General features: G+C 36.3%; 1 protein-coding gene across 1 annotated transcript in view; it reads left to right on the forward strand.

The window, feature by feature from the left end:
• The first annotated feature begins 663 nt into the window (after window positions 1–663).
• The window catches only part of peak1 (pseudopodium-enriched atypical kinase 1), a 130,175-nt gene continuing 109,109 nt past the window's right edge, over window positions 664–21,729 (forward strand). Inside the window, exon 1 of the mRNA XM_088920906.1 lies at window positions 664–806. The gene's annotated coding sequence lies outside the window, so the exon portion shown is untranslated. The remainder of the gene's footprint in view (window positions 807–21,729) is intronic.

Consider the following 21,729-nt stretch of genomic DNA (forward strand, 5'->3'; position numbering starts at 1 on the left):
ACATGATTTCTCTTGTATTGAGGCTGTTGGTGTGCAATAGCTGCCATGTGTCACCCAAGTGGTTGCTGGACACTATGTAAATACTAATTATTTTACCCATTGAATACAAACATGTTAGGATTTTACAGTGCAATGGTAAGACTTACTTTAGAAATGAGTATACCATTTTTGCCAACTTGTAACAAAAAATATATTATTGTTAAATTCAGAGTCATGGATGGAAAGGAACACCTAACACTAACTAGACCTAAGTCAATTTAACCTTGAACAGAGAAAAGGACGAAGATATTTTTGTTACAGATATTCAAATTCAGTCCGGAGTACTCATTCAGCATTAACAAAGAATCATGAACCAATTGACACAAGTAAAAACTATAGGATTTAAATATACATATATATGTGGTGTTTTTTCACATGGGGTTGTATGAGTCTCGAACAAGCTGCTCAGTCTTGTTGCTGAAGCTCACACTGTCTTTTCTCAGGAACAAGATTGCCTACTTGAATTCCGAACCACACTTCTACAACATGCGCGTAACCGCTGTGCTAGCGTGCACTCTCGTCTCATGCGCGCCACCGCCCTCCCCTGCGTGTGTGCGCGCTGTGCGTGGAGCCGGAGGAACTGCGGCTGTGTTCAGGCAGTAGGGAGTGAGTGTGGCTGTTCGGAAGAAGGCATCGACTACGCGTGATTATTATTATTGTTGCTGAAATCACAGCATAATCTGCAATTGTGCTGAACGACAGTTGCGTAGGTGCGGGATTATTATTGTTGAAGACGGCTAAAACCCTGGAGGAAGAAATCGCCAAAGGTAAGAAATAAAAGTATAACATAATCTTCCAACTGGCAATGCAAGTCTTATTTCTTTTCGCACAGGGAAAGTTTCTACCAGGACGTTGCACAAGCGAGGGAGTTTGCGCTGTCTGTATTGAAAGAGCTTCGTATCTTTCACGAGCATAGCAACATTTTTGTTCTGGCCGTCTGTTTCTTTCTGAATAAAGCGGACCTGCCATTAAAAAACAAAAGAAAACAATGTTTTGTTTTGTGACGGTTGTCATTCTAAATGTTATCCGCTGTTTCTTTTACTTATGAGACGGTCCGCAGTAGAGGTTACATTACATTATTTGTTTACAAACACTTAACTGCCTTTTTACCCTCTATGGAAAGTGTCGTGCTTAAAATACGCGTTTTAAGAGACATCTGCACTGTAAAAGCTGCCTGGATACTTTACAAAGTTGTGTACTTTGTGGTCGCAAATGAAAAGAACGCAGTACCGAGTCCCGGGAGGCGAGACCCTAGAGCATAAACACTCGGAGCAGCGTTATAATTCAAACTGGCTTGTCGGTGTTATAAAACAACACATTTTACGCGATGCCATATAAAAAATAACTTGTTCAAAGAGTAATGACGACTGCGCAACGACCTGTGTTGAGTGATTTAAAAAAAAGTGTTATTTTGTCTGAAATGTACTAAGACAAGTGGTTGTGACGGTTAGCCTTGATTTATCTTACAGTAATATATGTTATACAGTATTTCTTTTAAAAAAAAGTACATTTGGGAATTGAATGTTTTGCCTTGTTTTGTAACGCGTCATGTAATAATCTCATTGTTATAATGAGATTATAACAATACTGATTAAGAACTTTCAGAAGGATAGAAGATTACATTTCTAATGATGTTTGATGTTTGCTCGACTATGATGATGTGTGTGGGCATTACGTTAATCTAGAATGTTTGTATTATATTGTGTTATTGAGGGTTTCTCAATAACTCACATTCGAGATAAACGATGCAGCCTACAGTGGTGACACTTTTAGTAGACAACATAATATACTGTATACAGGAAAAAGGCAATAATAATACATAGTAGTTCAGGTGGGTAGCTGCGTCAGCACGCGTAGGCTGCAAAGGAACAAGTAATAGGTTTATTCCATGCTGAAAAGAAGAAAGAGAACACAACGTTTCGGCCGTGGAGCCTTCTTCAGGTGTCTATTTCTAATGCAGGTTGAACAAACGGTGGTTGGGAATTCAGACATTACCAGATGTCGTGTGTAGCAAAGAACATTATAAGAAGTGCTTTAAAAAAAACAATGCCAAAAAATTTTTAAATGCTGACATTGTAAGCTTGTATAGTTTTTTTTCCTTCACAACCATGATTTAATCAACTTTCAGTGTGTCAGCATTTAATATTTTATTTTCTATCTACTATCATTTTACTCCCCACCTCACAACCTTCGCTCTTCTAATTTTCCTATTTGTCCCCCAAGTCCATCTACACTCTATGGGTGTCAGGGCCTTCTCCTGTTATGTCCCAAAGTTCTGGAACTCTATCCCTATGGATATCAGAGTCACCTTTCCTAAACTCCTGCAAATCTAGACTCTAAACCTTCTTCTTTAGAAGGGCTTTTAATTAACTGGTTCTGTTATTTACCCCTCTGCTCCTGCTGTATTCAGTTTCCCCATCTACTATCTCCTCTCGTTGTGTATTCTCATCGTGCATATCGTGTGTACTGTATTTATTGTTGTCATTCTGTAAAATGTTTTAAGAAGCCACCTTTAGAGGTGCTATATCAAATAAAGTTTATTAATATTATTTAGTCAGGAAAGTAAATTGGGAATTCTCATGTATGGTGATGATCTGGAGAGTGTCCTTTTGTACAGCAGGGGATTAACTGGAGAAATCTGAGTGGAGTACCGTGCTCAACGATACAATAACAGAGTCTCACCACAGGTTTGAACCCACTGCCCTAACAGTCCTGAGCCCTAACCATTGCTCCACTCTGCTGTTATCATTCACACTGCTCAGTCTAAGTTGCAAATAAACCCTTTTGTGTTGCTGACTCTGGCAGTCACTGTTCTCAAGGCCTGAAGCCAGATTTTGCCATCTAGGCCATCAGTCCTCACTGCCAAAGTCCTGGTGTGAAGCCTGGAGTGAGATTTAACCTGCTTTTGGTCTCGTTTCACATACTTGATCAGAGACATATCTGTAACATGTTGTAGTCGTTGTGCCAGTTTGTTTTTTCAGTGTCAAAAAGATTCACTTGGCAGCTGTTGGTTTTCTGATTCTGTATTGGCATTTAAAAGCTTTGTAGTTTTTAGTTCCCTCCTGTGGACATTAGCATATTTTTAATTTACTGATATTGCCGTCACTGTCTACATATGAACTATAGCTTACATTGTAGACTTTGCATATTGTTCTTTAAGCTCTTGGGTTATCAGAAAAGAAGGATTTTCTTTTTCCATACATAAAAGTGAAGGATACTTTTAAAAAATATTTTTATACCTTATTTGAACACATAAAATTGTCTTTGTTCTTATGTTCATGATATTTTGCTTAAATGTTGGTTTCCTTTAGTTTAACTGTGTTAATTTGGGTTTAGAGCTAAAATATCAAGCATTAGGACTGGCATTGATGTTTAATACATTTATCGTTGTCATTAGTAGATTTTCCCTACGTTTTTTAAAAGTTGTATTGGCAACTGACATTGAGCGCTAAATTCTGAGACAGTCATGTGATACCATGACCTTTAACCTGCCATATCTATTTGCTCAAAGCTGTGGAACAGGTGGAACCCTAAGGTTATAGAGGGTTGGAATAAAGTGAGCTCAAGGCTGATTAATGTGTGGAAGAAACAACACAGACTACATCAAATTACTTCCTCTAAAAAAACAATGTGACATTTGACACAAATTGAACACACATAAGTGACACTGCATCGCCGTAGATACACAGTTCTTCGTTTATTAATAGTGACAGAGGCGTAACAGCCATTAGCACGCCTTTTTCCATCTTGCTATCTCTTCCAGAAATTTCAGATTCAGTGAATACTTTTGGATATCCTGTATTCTGATGATGCAAGCTACAGCAGATGGATGTTTAAAAAAGTGAAGGCTGACATCTGAAACAAAGACTTTATCTGTTTCCATTTTCGCAATGACAGCATTGACATACACAGACAGACTGCATTTCAATTACCAGAGAGGATTTATTTTTAAACCACGTATTTTCTTCTTCTGACCTCAATTTTTTATAGGTTCACCTCTCTATGTATTTTGATGAAAAGAACCTTCAAAGGATGTTGTGAAGGAGCTGACTGACACGCTGGCAGAATTCTGTAGCCAAAGTATTACCACGTATATACTCTAGCAAAGCTTCTCCCGTATTTTAAATGCTTGATTTGTGTAAGTATAGTCAGAGATGTCCGAAAATGTTCCTGGGGTGCCTTTGTATCAGTAGGTTTTAATTGTGTACTTACAGAGTAAATCAGTCAGGTTCTGTCTTATTTGGACCAGTCTAGCTTCTTCTCCCAGCTCTGCTGCTGCTTTAATGAGAGCTTGAAATCCAGCAGACATACCAGCCCTCCAGGACCAGGATTTCGACTGTATTGCTGTAGTCTATCAAGTTTCCTCCTCAGCCTCTTTTTGTGTTACTTGAGTAAAGTTGATCTTTGATCGTTGTAATTCCAGTAAGAATCTCTGTGCAAATGAGACCTGTTCACTTATCAATAAGTTAACAGATCAATAAGACCTTCCTGAGGATAGGTAGGACTTTCTGCTAATGTTATGGGAACGTTTAAATATATAGGTCTATACTGTGGAAATGGAGGAATTACAGTGTTTTCATGAAAAGGGAAGTGAAGGGAAATTTTTAAGATGGCATTGAAAAAAGTTCCATACCATCTATAGTTTAGCTAGGAGAGAATTTTTTACCATGACTCATTCAGAGCTATAAATAGTCCATATTAAAACAGTTAAAGAGTTTCCCAATGCTTAGAATTAAGAAAGAAGATTAAAATGACTTAGAACATAGACCTATTAAATATTTGGTAATTATCTGGAACTATGTTGTTACATTTTATAGTAGTGTAAAACACTTTACTGTTCATACCACACAGATATTATGAAGACTTTCTCTGTCAAAGCTGTCATTTATGTGTATTTAGTGTCACTTTTAGTTAATTATACTTCATTGGTGCTGTCCCTTTGGAGTAGATGGGGATTAAAAACAATACACTGTCTTCTAGCTCGCCACTTTCTAAACAATGGTGTTCTGGTTCTGTTTGCAGTGAGTCATTCATTGCTTCCTCAAACCTTTGTCAAGAGGTCCTGTCACATTTAGCTTTGCTTTTGTTGCTAATCAGAATCAAATTCCAATGTCATTTTATGTATTTGTCATTGCAATAATGGATTTAGCCTTGAATGCAATATTTCTTTGCCTCTGTCTCAACACCTTTAGTGCCTTAGGCATTCTTACAAAAATTCTGTTGTGCAAATTCTGTACGGTATAGCTCTCTTTTTTTACTGTAACAATGGACACTCATGAGCAAGTGCTGCATACGTTTTTTCTACATACATAACATTTGTTATTGGTGTACTATAATAGACTTGTATGTGATGCTCTATGATCTTTGAATTGTACTACTTGTAAATCCTGGAACTGTGAATTATTTCACTTTCCTATTAGGTGTGTCTTGATAGGCAATTATGTAAGAAATCTATACACAGATGATACAGATGTTTATAATAAAATGTTGCATTATTTTTAAAGTGAAAAATTATATAAAACATTTACATTTGTTTTCCTCCATACAATCTTTAATGCTTTTAATGTTCCCGAGTGTGTGGTACACATCTAATGCCTTATTTTCAATTGGACAAGGGGTTGGGTAGAACAAGTTAATTAAAACTGTGTCCAGTATTTTCAACTATTGGTCTTTGCAGCAAATTGTTTGAATTGCCACCTGAAGATTTTTTTTAATTCCTCAAATTAGAGTAACTGTTGTGTATCATTTGTGTTTTTTGCCTTTCCTTTCAATTGAAAATAGTCTGATTTCTTCCAAACTTAACTCCAAACTTAACTACAAAGTTAAGCTTTTGCTTCTGCTTTGAGACGTGTTCAGAGGTTTTTCAGACCATTGTAACTCCAAGACAGATAGAAATTAGCTAAATAATGTCCAATATAGTAGATTATTACATGTGCATATATTTAATGTTTTTCTCTTAGTTTATAGCTAGACAGGCTTATGAGCCTTGTGAGCAGTTCAGTTATTAAGGTGTTTGCTAAGAGTGTAGGCTGGGCCCCAGTTCCAGCACAGGTCATGTCGGTAGCAGACTTGACTGGGCACCCTAAGCAGTGCTGTAGAATTTTTTGTGCCAAGGGGCAGGGCATCCAGAGACGTCTTTGCTATCTTTTTTGAGTTCTGTCCATTTGAACTTCTTTATTATGCTGTGTACTTCAATATCCAGCAAAACAATAAAGAATAGATCTTAAAAGTTAGAAGACAGCATGCATTTTGTCCTAGTTTTTTCATATTACCTACAGGTATGTCACACAGTATGAGCCCTAACAAGGGCCTGTGGCTGCTAAATCTGACTTCCCTTTGGATGTGAAACATACTACACCCATAAAAGATCAAATAAGTTGTTACATGTATATTGAACCTTATACTGTTTGAATTAATAAATGGGAAATGAAAAGGTAATTTTGTGTTGCTTTCAGCAAAACAATGCCTCCTGTGACTTGTGGTGTGTGACAACAAAAAGCACGCTGTCCTCCTGTCGGCATTAACTCATGTCGGGCACTGGAGTTTACAGGCCCTCATACTCGCTGTGCAGGGCATACGGGCATAAACAACTGTTGTTTATCCAAAATTGAGTGGGCATTTGGAACAGAAAATGCACAGCAAGAAACATTGCCTTTTCTAATGGAAAAACATCCGAAAAAATATTCACTTTTACTATGTGATCAAGTGAACAGAAGAAAATGTCCCTCAGAGTAGCACTTTAAGTATTGAGTGGCTGGTAAATATAAAAATTACATACATACACTTAAATCCGTTGTTAGCAAACATGGGCCATGTCATTCTTATCTCTGGCATATTTTTACAAGCTGTATTATAATTTTAAATGTCTTTATCACTGAAATTCTCAGAATGGCCTTTGGATAAAATTGTAGTTGTAGACTATATCCTATGAAATAAGCAATTTCTACTGCCGGGTAGTAATGTGTAGTGCTATAGAAAACAGGTATATTTCCAGTATTGCCATACAATATACTCAAATAATACAAAGGGATATTGGTGTTATGGACTACTTCTACAGAAAAAAACAAAAACAAATATTTCACTGGACATTTTTAAGAAGTGTTCTGACAACATAAGTGTGTTTTATCTTTTCTCAGCATGCCTTACAGTGTTTTCATATGGCTCTACAAGCCTTCCACAACAGCCCATAAACCAAAACTATTTTCTACAGGGTTTGGAGACTGCAGCATTTTTCAAATTTAAATGATGGCTACAAAAAGATAGGCTTTTTGACTGTTTACATACAGGATTCTTTGTTTTTGCTTTTCCTTAAAAAAGTTTACACTATGTATTAACTGTTTAATAAGTCAGTTGGAATGCTTCTGAGATGCATACTTTTGTTGCTAGGCAATGTCTGTATTTAAAAAGAAGCAGCAGAAAAAAAAAACTCAACCGAGTGGTGATTTTGATATGGTTGCTGTTCACTACGGACTCTGTTTATCATTACCTAAAATATAGGCCTACTTGCAAATCCATTCATCATCGTTCATGCCTGTTTGCCTTGTGAATCTGTTTAAACTACAATGTAAATGTTGTTAGCTTTTGTTTACACCACTATTTGTTACAGACAAATTTAAAAAAAACACAATGTAGTTTTAGGGGTGGTTCAAAAGGGGGTATGTTTGCTTATGATTCTCTGAAAAGGACTCCCTTCTATTTGGCATGTGTCCCATGTTTGAAAAAACACTTTCAACCCCTAGATGCAGAGCAGTGTGCCTGATATTGAGAATTCATTTGCAGGCAGTTTGATTGTACGGACTGCTGTGTTGAAAGGAAAAACAGTTTTAAGAGTTAGCACAGCCATGAATTCCGTTTTGCAGAGAGCTGGCTGCTTTAAGTCTTACAATTGAAAGGCTTGTTTAAGTAGTAAATAACTCTGTTACGTGCCCCATATAAATTAAAGATAGCCTTTACACTTGCAGTGTTGTGCAGAGTCAGCAAAATCACCTGGGGTGCTTTGGTATGCATTCAGTTGTTAAAGCTAAAGGGGATCTGGAACTGTTTCTTGCGTGCTTTTCAAAATCGTTCGTGTGGCCACCTGTTAATGCGCTGGTTATTCTTTCCTTAATTTATTGTATAATGTATTTTTTTCTTATTTGTGATGGAGTTTCGAACTGAGCCTGAGACTGTGCTACAGAGCCACAGCTTGTTATACACAGCTTCTGGCACAGAGAGAGGGTGGTTCATTTTCTGTGCCCATGCTTTTTAAGGCCTTCTTTGCAGATGGCTAAACCAAGTCATTCTCAGTCGTCGTGTGCCAGTAGTCTTGCTTGTTTTAATATTATCTGTCAGGTATGAAAATGGGATGACTGTGTGACTGGAATCATTGCCATCCATGTTGATGTGCTGGAAGAAAGTATTTTTCACCATAGTAAAGTAGTGGCATGTGTACCTATCTTTACACTGAAAAGTATTTGAATGAGAATATATTAAACCTTAAAGGAAGGCTGGATTTAGCTAAATATTCTCTCTCATGAAATCATATACAGTAGGAAATTGGAGTTTCTTTTGAGGAGAAGCCACAACCTTCCTGCCTTCGCTACAGGTGTCATTGAGGTAGAAAAGGCTTTGTATTTTGCAATAAATGAATGACCTGAATGCTAAGTGAAAACAGAAAACTTCAAAGCTCCAAAATGTTTTAAATAATAAGGACAATTGCACCTTGCACACATCCATGCACCACAACTTTGTTCTTGTGCCCAGATCACTAGAAACAGATTGTGTTTTGCTGCACTGCACTGATTTCTTCTAGCACAATAGCTGTTGCTAGGGATATTGTTTTATAAGAATCTGGATATTGCTGGATGCTTTATCGAAGTTATCTCCAAAAGTTGATTTCCAAATGCCTTATTTTTTAAAACTCTTACAGTTTTACAATACATTTTCTTTTTTGAAATACCCAGTATTTTAAAATCTACTTAAAAACAGCAATTTGAAAGCATTTCTGAATTGAAAGACATTTTTTCTGCCTCTACCACCCAGAACTGTGTTTTCCTTTGAAGAAAAGGGGCATTCAGAGTTCAACCTTTAAGGATTTCTAAAGTGGGTTTAACATCTGATCAGTATGTTTTATGGGATTGGTGAAGCTATTGTCTCTGGTAGTGTGATATTTTACTTTTCATTGTGTCCCACAGGGTTCATAAAGTTCACCCACACGTAATGTGGGGGAAATTTATATGGACAGCAGTTCCTTATTTCTCAATCCTTAGTTTATGAGATGTGTCACCTGTCTCATAAAACCTAGTGGTCAGTTAATAGTGGCTTTGTGAAAAACGTGAAAGAAGAGGAATTGTGGATCATCAAATGGTCACAAGATTTACCAGTATAAATCTTTGAAGGGTTTAATAGCCACATGAGACACTGACTAAAATGTTGCCAAACAGTCTCTGTTACGCTAAGAATAATCACTGTTGCCCTTTGTGCATACTGTGGAAATAGAATTGTTTCTGAAACCACATTGCTAAAGCAGATCTTCATCTCAAGAACCTACAAATACATTTGCTCATGTCAAAATTTAAAATTCATTGAACACACGAAATATATAGGAAGTGTGAAGTCTTAATAAGACATTTGTCATCTCAGTCATTTTGTTATCATTTTATAGATATAATACAAAATGAGCAGTGTAACTTATAAACTGTAAAGTAATCATACCTGCATCAGGTAAAGATAATAAAAACTCATTTGCATCACCTCTATACTGAAAGACTCTGTAGTCTGTTAGTATTTTATGTGGTGCATTTTTGTCAGCTTCAAATGTTTTTATATAGAGTGCACATTTTGAGTTTAAAATAATGGATTGCTTGACCAAAATCTAAATAGTCACTTTTGCAATGTCATAGTTTTATTTTTTGTCTTTACAACATTCTGTTTCTATACTTTTAGTTATTTTCTGCCATGCTGCCCTCGGTCACACGTTTGCATAGAACCAAATGGATTTTATGGCAACTGTCTTTAGATTTAATGTAGTACTCAAAGTGGCCTATAGGTAAAAGATCTTCTTCTCTTGGAGATATTTTGCTGGATTTATAATATTTTCATGTCGCACCTTAATGTTTTAATTCAGTGTTCAATTTTTCATTATTTAAAAAAACATCCAAGTAGTAGTGAGGTTCATATAAATTAAGATGAAACAGGACCCAGTGATTCCACCAGAGGCTCTTAATGCAGCTCCATCAACAAAAGATCTGTTTCTTCTGCTTCAGCAGGCAGAGAGGAGAGAGATAATTTAGCAGAAGTGTTAGGTGAGAGCTAGGAGTACTTAACCTCATTGAGACACTGCCAAATATGTCAATAAGAAATTATTCAGTCATATCAAAGAAAGAAACACCAGCTTTGTTTCTACTGAAATTTACTGAAAGTTGAGTATTTTTTATTCTTTCTTATTGAACTAAACTTCATAAACTGGTACAATAATCTTATTGAATAGATGCTATGATTGCTCTTGTTGGGAGAATGGTATTATGGATCTTTTTTAAAATCATTTGCTCTTTATTTTCCATTTAACAAAGCTACAGTACCATATTTTAGTGCTTTAAAAGCGCATACCATCAGGATTTGGGCAAGTACATAAATTAGTGCTTAACTACGTTTACGTACTGTAGACTGGATTTGGTCTAGTATTCTAAGTTGAAGCAGTTGACATAATTTAAGTTAACTTTAAAACGTACGGTGCAGCAGAAGAATAAATGTCACGTTCAAGAGACTGTACTGCCTTGCCCCATATGGAGAGTTTATGTCGTAAAAAAGGCTGTAGTCATTGTTTGCAGGTCATCTCTCAAAATTTGTCAAACAGTAACTTTTGAGAGTTATTATTTAAAGATACTGAAATTAAGTTGATTAGCATTTGTGCTTTAAAAGTTTTTTTTCCAAGTGCTTAAGGAATAAAATTCTCAATAAATCTAAGAATAAAAGAAATAACAAACCATAGGTTAAGCAATAAGCAATGCAAATTACTCTTTATACTTTTGCTAAAAGCTTATACATTCTTGTCAGGATGCAGAGCTACAGTATTTTCGCTCCACATTCTTTGTTCCCATTTTGAACAGTTTTGAATTGGATCTCGGCACTACAACCCAGACATGACCTAGAATCTTGGTGGCTCAGCGGTTTTCTTTAGCTTTAAATCAGATAACTACTGATCACATCACATGCCAAGAGCATTGTATGACTAAGGCTGAGCCACAAGGGAACTGAAGATCAAAAACATGTTGTAAAAGTTCTGTAATAAAACATGAATATGTTTATAAATTCTAAGTACCTCAATATATGGATGAACATGGGAATGCATTAGCTTTCAGCCACTGACAAACTGCTTCAGACCTGCAGAACACAAATAAGTTTACATGACTCTGAAAACAACCTAGTCTTCTAAAGGAAAATCATACCAAGTTTCATAGTGTGTTAGACCTGCAACATGGCTGATTTCAGATGACAAAAATGTAAGGTGTGTGGGAGGAGGCCATTATTTTTAGTGTAAATTTCTCTGGTATCCTCAATATAAATTTATCTCCTGACACCTTTTGCACATTCCTGTACCTGATACTTACAGTATATGGCCTCCAGTGACATTGCTGTAGCCTGCTGCGAGCCAAAGAATTTTGTTGTCCTTTAAGTTACTGTAACTAAGCCTCAGTTGTTTAGCAGTTTTTTGTGATTTCTGCATTATTTATAGTGCTAAAATCTGAAAATATAACTGTGCTCCAAACATTTTACCCAAGGGTGTATTGGCTGCCTGAATAAAAGGTTTTCAGCACCAAATACAGTAGGTGAGTGCCAAATATATAATTTGATAGCGCCAAGGACACATGTGCCGTTTCTGGTAGTGTCTTATTCACTTATTCTTAACTTTAACAGGCTGAGAACTTTAACCCAACCTGTTTACTTTATTAGCCTTCATAGTATCCAGTAATTCACTTTCTGTCCAATGAGAAATGCAGGGAACATAAAAAAACAAGTAATAGGTTTATTCCATGCTGAAAAAAAGAAGAAAGAAAACAACGTTTCGGCCGTGGAGCCTTCTTCAGGTGTGAGAGAGGCAAGGCAGTAGGCAAAGGTAATGTAGCGGGAGAACAAAGGCTGGGAGAGAGGAGGAGTGAGAGGTGGGAGCAGGGGACAGAAAGAGAGGCCAATCAGGAGGTGTGAAGTCAGGATAGGTGTAGAGAGGTGTGAAATGAAACCTTCAATGAATAGAGAGAATTTAGAAGAAAAGTAGTCTGTCGTTAAGAGAAGGGGGAAGGTGTGATCCTAGCTGCAGGATAAGTTTGGTTTCTGTAGTTTTCTGATGTATGAGTTCGGAAACCCGTCTTTGAGAACACAGACGGAGAGATTAGAGTGGTCGTGGCCATCAGAGGTGAAATGAGAAACAAAGGGCTTGGAGAGATCTTTAATGTTCACAGCCCTAACATGTTCTCTGAAGCGGCCACCGAGTCTCCTACCCACCTGAATTAAAAAAAACAAAACATTCATGTTTATCTAAAAATATACGGCAGTTCAGCAAATAATTTGCTAATCCTTTCTGTATTGGAAAATTGTGAACATTTTTCCTCGTAATTAAAGTAATGCAAGCATTTTCCTTAATCGTGAATCCTGAATGCCTTGATGATGTTCAATTTTATTGTGTTTATTTCTACCTTCGGGCACTCCTCCCTTCGTTTGAGAATTACATGTTGTGGTATTTTCGTGCTGTAATAAAATGTTAGGTATGAAAATTGGAAAAGTATCAAGTACCAGCTGTCTGGCATTCTCCTTTGGAAGAACTTTGGAAGAGTTATTTAGTCTGTGATATACATTGGGTTGCAGTAATTGAAGGTTCAAAATTTCATTTCAGCAGTTTAGACATACAGTTCACACTTCTAATAAACAGCTCTTAAAACTGTTAGGATCTTTTTGTTTTTAAATTAAATCAATCAGGCCTGAAGTGAATTCTTAAAAGGAGTAGACTGGATTGAATAGTTTGTGTGTTGTATCTGTGATTGTTCTAACAGGTAGGTTCTCTTTTTTTTTCTCACATCCATCCATTCCAAAAGTTTGGTCTGAAAAATAAATTCCCTGTTGCTTTGAGACTGTATATCTTTTTTGTCATTTTGGACAAAATATTTAAATTCTTTTGCTCTTGGAAGTCCCTTGTGGCTTCTGCTATGACAACATTTAAATAAATAGTCTGTTTTCACATGGAAATTCATCTTTTCCTAATTCACTTAGTCATTTAAAAAATGACCTAAATATTTTCACTAACAAAAGTCATTAAGAAGCAGTGCAGTTTTTTGGGCAGATGTTTTTTTTTAGCATTGCATTATCGTGGCCCTTCAGAAAAGCATTAAAACCACATCCTCTGTCTCTAGAGTCCAAACTATAAGTTAAACCACTTTTCAACCCTCAAATTCTAATTTCTATACTGAGCTGCCTCTTAACCCCTTTGCTTAAACCACTGGATAACAGTACTGAATGCTCATACATCTTTTTTGGTGAACAAAAAACACAAAAAAAAACGATTCAGTTATAATTACCTTACAATTTAACAAATAAACCCAGATGCAAAGCAAAACGTAAAGAGAAAAGAAGAAATAAAGGAAACAAGAGGGAGTGAGCTCAGAACAAAACACAAACTGTTGGTGGATATAAGGGATGGGGGATTATTAACTATGTTCTGTAAAATAAAATAAAGACCCCTATTGAAGTTGACAGTTCTTCAGCCAATACGATTTAGCTACAAATTAATGCAACAGTCGGATCTGTCTCCACCCAGCTGTGCAAGATTATTTGTTTTGCTTCTATGATGATCTGGTAGTCATAAATGTTGTTGAGTAGGAGCAGTCCGTAACTCAGTAATATGGTCACACAAGTAAGATACGATCATACACCAGTGTATAAATCCAAAAGCATTCTCAGAGCATGCCCAAAATGCATGTAAATAGATGACGGTTATAGTACTTTTGCATTAAAATTCCTCTCCTTTCATTTAACTTAAATACTGTATATAGATAACTGTATATTGCTTACCATTTGCCTCAATGCAAGGCAGTCTGAGCATCTGTTGTTTAACAGGGCAGTAAATCATCCTCTTCATCCCCATATTAACCCAATTTAACCCTTCCCAGCTGACATAATCCAAAAATCACTTCCTTATGTAAGAGGAACATATTAATTTCTTTTTTACAGTGCTTGTAAAATTACTTTCTTTGTTCAATGAAAGTTTCTTGTTCTGTAAACAAACTCCGATGCTCATTGTAAAATCTAAGCTTTTTAAACCTAGTGCATTAAGAAAAGGTGGTGTAATCACTGGTCAAATGCTACTGTTAGATGCACATGATGTACCAGTCTGAGAATGGTGTGAAGTCATCAGTGCCAGAAGAGCAGTGGAAGACTCTTTTAGAATAAAGCATTTCATAAGCAGTAGTAGCAGTTGGCATTGGGCTGTACTTGGCAATGTGACAATGGGTTGCTAAGGGATTTTAAGATGAGGCAGATATGAATTTGGCTTGTGTGAGTGACAGGAGCAGGGCTGCTGTTTTAACTCAAGCAGATACCAAAAGAATGCAGTCCCCCCTGCCTTCGATCTGTTGTTTTCCTTCTACCGTTTGGGAAACATCTCACCCGCAGCTTAATAATTCTCTCTCTGTCCTTCATAAACTGGTACAATAATCAAAGTTCTGAAAAGGCTTTTCTAATCTTGTTGAGAAGCAGAGTGACCTTAACAGGCTTTTTTGTAGTTGAGTGATCAAAAAGATACTGGTAAAGTTTTTTTTTTTTAATATTCTGTCCTTTGCCTCCTGTGCTATTATCATCTGGTTGATAAGAAACATCCATAGCTACATCCCAGTAGCCTTTGAAATGCTATTCTAATCACTGTGCTTTGTAAGAGATATGTCATTAAGTAACTATCCTGTGATTCCTGCAGTCTGGAAATCAGATTAAAAGTCTGAAGTGACCTGACGACAGGTTCTGAGAGGACTGAAACACTGAATTATGTTTTGTGTCCAGTATGTAAATGTATGAAAGCTACAAGTCACACATTTGGAGACACAGAAATGCGCTGAGAGTTGTACACTTTGTTAGTAAATTCTATGCTCATAATTGTAACGTTTAGTTTTATTCTGGTCATTGACCTTTAAGAATACACCAAATAATTGCATATATTCAAGGTGCTGTCTTATTTTATTTCAGTCCTTATCTCTCCTTTCCCTGCTGCAGGCAAAGATGAGTTTCTTTTCCATTCTGTTCAGCATGTTTAAAATTCCTAATATTGATATAGTAAATAGAAAGAGACATGAGATCAATGTAAAGCACGTTTTCCCTAATCGGATCAAATTGTTTATTACCTTCTGGAGAGAAATATATTTTTAATTGTCAAATATCCGGGTTAGAGCAGCAAGAAAAAGTGCAGTTATTTAGTTTTAAACAGCCATTAGAAGGAATGTCATTGCGCTGTATATATAATAATTATTCTGGGAAAACACTGGTACTTAGGTTATGCAAGCCCTAACAGAGAGAGAGTTATTCACTATTAGAAAAGGATAGTTTGAATTATGAGATTTACGGTGGCAACAGACATGGCATTTTTACAAGAATTATTATTTTGTTATTACAGTAGTCAGTCTAAAACAATTTCTGAATTCACCTTAATTTACTTCAGGGTTTGTGGTCAATGGACGTAGGCCATTCCATGCATGTGAAATAATAAAAGTAGATCTAAGAAAGAAGAAAAGTAGCATTGGTACAGTATGCTGCTACCTTATTTAAAAAGAAATGGCATTGTCTTTGTGTTGAGTGTTCACATATTGCAACCTACTATTTAAGCTGTTAAGTTGTAGATTGTGTGCAGATTTTATTACACTGCAGGTAAAATCTATTTACTCTTGACGCCAGCACTACAAAGTCAAGGAGATTGCAAGTGTAAGGTTGGTTGAAAGATTTGACTGCCGTGTGACTGATTGTATTTTTATTGTTTCGTCCCAAAGAATCCTAAAGTACTTTACATATAGGGGGAACACACTTCATCCACCACTAAACTGCAGCACCCACTTGGGTGACATGTGGCCACAATTATGTTCCAGCAGTTTCACTGCACAGCAGATCGGTAAAGAAATTAGACAGTAATGCACCAGTTGAATTAATGAGGAAATTTAGGTGTACCAGATTGTGCAAACTCAGAGTGTAAATTTATCAGGATGCTGTGATTAACTCCTTACTCTTTAGAAATGGGCTATGGGATCTTTAATAACCAAGTAGTCAGATGTCATTTTAATGTCTTGATAGAAGGATGGCCCTAGTCAACATACAGGGGAATTGGTTTGGGAATTCAGGTCCAGAAGGAGGGGTACTACCTTGGTACGTCAGGTGTGGTGAGACGTTATTTGAATGCATGAGATGTTTTCATGTGGAAGCAAGAAAGGTTTCAAGTCGTAGCAGCTGAAACGATTCCAATTTTTGCTGCTGGAAGAAATTACTTGGACATACCTGTGGTGTCTAATTAAGCTTAAAAATGTCAAAACTGCTTTATCAGAAATCTCACCTGATGTTTTGTGGTTTCTGAGCATTGTAGTAGTATATTCATTTGATGTTTTTAAGAAAGGTTTTGTCAGTGATTCTGTTTAGCTGGATTCCGATATAAAGATAACATTTCTAAAATATATTAATATAATAAATAGGAAAAAAATCAGAAAAATTTGTTTATGGTTGGTTTTATTTTGGCTTGAGAAAATATGACTCATTTGGGATTTTGCCTTGTGTACTGATTTTCATGTCATATCATATATTGTCATTCATTACATGTAGTAAAACTGACTGAGAACAACCTAAACACCACAGTACTTGTCTTAGGATTTGGCAGATTCCAGAGTGGGAAAAAAAGGATCACTTTATTCAGGTTTAGTTCTTGAATTAAAGCTGTATGATTAAGCATTCTCAACAGATTCTTAATTTTATATTCTTTAATTTTATTTTTGTCAATAATTATGCCTGCCTTGGGCTCAGTGCTTGCTGGGATTGACTCTAGATCCTGTGTTGGTTAAAACAGCTAGAAAATGGTTGGATGGATAAAATGATTATATTTATCTTAGAAAATGTCCTACTGATGTGTGAAATTTTGAAAATTTGGAAATCAGCCTTTCCATTGAACAGCAACTGTCACATTTGTTAATAATTCAAGAGTAAAGTCATACTTTTAAGGAACAATTCAGCAAAAACAGGACTGCGTTAATTGACTGAATTTACTGGCAACTGATTAATTTTATTCAATTTTAACAGCTTTAACAGCACTATTGATGAACATTGCATGATTTCAGCAGTCAAAATAATTCATTTTATACTTCACAACTTAAAAAAAAAACTTTTAAGTAGTCAGGGTGATTTTGATGCATTGTTATGATTCTATATTTGGAACAACAGATTTATAAAAGTGGCCTAATGACACTTTAACAAGCTTCAGTGATTATAGTTTGACACATATGTGAGCAATCTTGCCAAGTCCCTGGTATGAGTGCTTATAACAGTTGTAGCAGTTACAATACAATGACTTGCTATCGTACAGAGATGTATAATTACTATGGTTGAAGGTAGGAATTTATGCTCTGAAGAAAAAAAATGTTTAGCTATTACAAACATGCAAAAACCTGTTCAGGAATTCAAATGATAGATGTTAATAAAGTGATATTGTGTTCTCTAACATCCTATGCAAAAACATGTTTTGGGGTACTATTTATAGAATGATTGTGTCCTAAACATTTGCTCATGTCAAGGAGCACACAGTAGGCAGTCATGAATTAATTTCCATTTCTAATTGTGTACTGGCAACTATCTGAGCTCCCATAAGGGGAACCTGAGCTATTCTTTCAGAAGACAGTTGAATGTCTTAATTACATTACAATTTCTGAAAATTCATGAACTAGAGACATTAGAAAGAACATGTGGTATACTGCATTCGTATGTTGATGTGAACAAGGGAAAAATGTATATATCACCAGAAGGGATAAAACTATATCCCTAGCTTCTAACTAAAAGTTAAAGATATCGAGAAAAAAATCATTTTAAAGTAAAAAAAGACAGAATTGTATTTGATGCTCTCATTTCTCATTGTGTCAGCACTTTTTTTGTTAGAAACCTTTGCATTGTATGATACAGTATATATCAGTTATTTAGCTGTGAAACCCAAGTAAAGAAGTAAGGTGGGCATACTTACCCACTCCCACAGTACATTCTGTGGATGTATGTTGCAAGTGTAGTTTGTCCCCTGCCGAAGTTGGGATCTTATCCTCTAACTCTGAGGAGCCAACAGGCACCTTAAAACCACACTTAAAACCACACTCTCTCAGATAGGTGAGAAAATTCAGTGCTTTCAAAGACCAGTCATTTTTCTCACTGTTCTGTATAGTTTTTATTCCTCACAGACGGAGTAGTGATGTCAAAAAGCGTGACATTTTCAGTCTGTTCTTCTCACTGCAGTGATCTTACAGTATGTTAAACATTGCATTCTCTGGAGCAGCAGAATGAAATATAAAATCCCTTTTAAAATCAGTTGCATCAGACAAGATAGAATAGTAGTACAACATCAATATCTTTATGTAGATAGTTCTGTTACAACAGAACATTCATTGTTTTGTGCTGGTTATCTTTTCCTCATCAAGTTACTATTCCTGGGATCAAATTATAAGCAAAAAAAGTTTTAAAAAATGAATATTCATAGAAAATCTAAAAAAATATTGTAATGAATCGAATGGATACCAATATCACTGTGAAGGAAGAGAGACATTTGAAGGCGAAGGCACATTTGATAACCTGAACAAGGGAAAATAGGAAGTAAGAGTTTTATTTCAGGAAACTATTTTCATGTGAATTAAATGGCTATAAGTAACAGTGATTTAACTGTGATAGAAATAATCTAGCTGAGGTGAATTGTTACAAGTATGTTTTTAAATATAAGTGAATTCACCGATTAAGTTCAAAAGCTGAAATGAATTGGACTAACTAAAATATAGTTTGTTACAATCTTTATGTAGAACTTATTGGCTTGCAGGCTAACACTGGAAAACGAAACTGTACTCCTGCCCTCGTGCTCATAGAAATTGTCCGCAGCTGATGTAATCTGCTAATAAAAGTACAGTGGAGCTATACCTGGGCCTTGAGGCTCTCGTGTGCTACTCAATCTACTGACTGGTACTGCTTGATTGCTCTTCACTCCAAAGTTAACTAGCGGAGGCCTGAGGCTCCTAATTATAATGCTGCATGGCCTCAGAGTTGTATCTAATCACCTGCACAGTGTGACCGGTTGGCCTGTACAAAACAATAGAAAGCACTTTATTTCAGAAAGATAATTTCTTTTTCTGTCTACAGCTCTTAAAACGAGTAAAATGTGTTTTTAAACGGTAGCTCTGGGTTGTCAGCTAACCCAAAGATACTCTTTATGCAGGGCAGTATTGAGCTGGAAATTTTACCAAACTGTAATTACAGCAGACCATAAACACTGTACTTATCCGCAGTACATTTCCACTGGTGGCTGCCTTTACCACGACAATTTGAAGTTTCCTTTGTCACACATAACCGATCCCCTTCCATTCCTAAAGTTTGAAACTCTTTAACACTCCCTAAAGCAGAATCAAAAAGGGTGGGATCTCTTCACTTCTTTTTGGCTGTGCATGAAGAAGGATCTTCCTTAACTCTCTCTGCCTGTGAAATAATGGCTTTTAAATATAGTAACTCATGTTGTGCCCAAGTGATGTAAGCCATCAGTGTTTGGACCAACTCAACCTCTTTTCCCTTTTGGCTTAAAAAGGAAAAATAACTACATCATGACTAATGAACCTTCATATCCTGTATCCTTCATATCCTGTAAATGTGCTGGGGGAAGGTTTTGAAAGGCATGCCATACAAAGCAGCACCTCCCTTCATCTGTCTTCATTCTCATTATCAAAAAGTAGTTAGTCATTTCTCTCATAGAATACTCCACCTTTATCCTAGCAAGAAAAGAGAAAATGAAGATGTGTCTCTCTCTCTGAAACTTTTCTTCTTGGACTGGATTGATTGGCATATTTCTGAGCATGCATGCATTTTACCATTCCTCCCATGTTCTACAGTTCTTCTGCCGTATGAGAGTAGAGTAATTTTTTGCGATATATACATGTACATTGAAATTCTTATTCGTGCCGGTCTCTCAGGACATAGTACAGCAGACGACATAATGCAACAGACGGCACCACACTGTTCTGGAAAGACATACTGTATGGACGTATGTTCTGGAAGGACTTATGCACAGTCCCCATTTCTCAAATCTTGGTATGAGGGTCATGATGGTAAAAACCTATTTATAATCCTAAACATAAGCATTATAATCTGAGGAAGTTACCATAAAAGTAAAACAATTCCTAATTTTAGAATTTGGTTTGGACCACTTTAATACATGAATTATTTGCCTGAATAAGAATTTAGAGAAATAAAAGGAAAAAGAAAAATCATATTTTGATTTTTTTTATTTTGAGTGCTAATAAAGATAATGAGTATAATGTTTTTGCTATGCAGAAGTATGGTCTAATTCTATCATTGACCTTAGATTACGAAAAATGCATTCTTAATGCTTGACAAATGTATCTGTTAATTGTTGTTGTGAAACACAGTTGCAGTGTATTTCTGTATAATTAGTAATAATAATAAGTATTGGGAAGTAATTTGCGTAACCAATCGGTGAAAAATCAGGTTGATAATTGAAGTGCTGCTGAAAACGTTCGTTAAGTGGATGCTGATAATAGTAATTTAACTAAGTTTAACACCTTTTACCCACATAACAAATACTGGAAACCAAGTCTTATCAGTCAGCCTTGTGGAAGGAAGTACTAATTTCTAAAAGTGGGAGTGAAAGGTACCCAGTGGGCCTTCCAGCTGAATGCAAAGTGCTTATTTTTCTTTTCTTGTTAACAGTCACTGTCAGCAGCTAGTCCTGAGAAGCCTGTTTCCGCTCTCTTCTGCTATTTAGGCTTATTGCGAAAAACAAGCTTTCTAGTGGTCTTCATTCCAGCTGTCTGGGCCACTTCATGTGCTTCATTTTCCAAACAGGCTGGCCAGATTAGTCCTCTGTACCCCCAGACACATCTCTCCAGCACCTGGTTTTCTCACTATCCTGGTGAGAGGTGTTAACCTTTTCTGTTTGGACTTGACCTATTGGTGTGGGTGGGAGAGGAGAGCAACTGCATTCTCAGCACAAATTTCACAGCACTTCCTGCCCCAACCGCAGAGCCCAATAAATATTAGTGTTGGATTTGGGATTAAGAGGCAGAATGATGTTTAATAACTGGCCCTCTTAGAAAGGGGAAAAAAATGACACTGTGTAAACACATTCAAGCCCAGTAGTTTTCCCCACCCTGCTGTGAGAGCAGAATCCCCCTGCTAAACTGTAAAGAATGCCTTATATAGTATTGTCTGTAGAAGCTGTACTGTCAGGATGACATCAGGATATCATTCTTGCAGAGAGGCACAAGTAAAGGTTGTACTAGCCATTAATCCTGATGTTGGTAACTACTAAGCTTTTTGATTTTGTCCCAATAAAGACTGAGATTGATCAACACCAAGTATCCAGAAAGTGTAAACTCAGTTGAATTCAAATCTTTTGATGCTATAATAATGTAATTTATCTCGTTCCTCAACTATTCTGTCATTTTTATATTT

This window comes from Atractosteus spatula, chromosome 7, assembly GCF_055471065.1.
Source record: "Atractosteus spatula isolate fAtrSpa1 chromosome 7, fAtrSpa1.hap1, whole genome shotgun sequence".
Taxonomy (NCBI): domain Eukaryota; kingdom Metazoa; phylum Chordata; class Actinopteri; order Semionotiformes; family Lepisosteidae; genus Atractosteus; species Atractosteus spatula.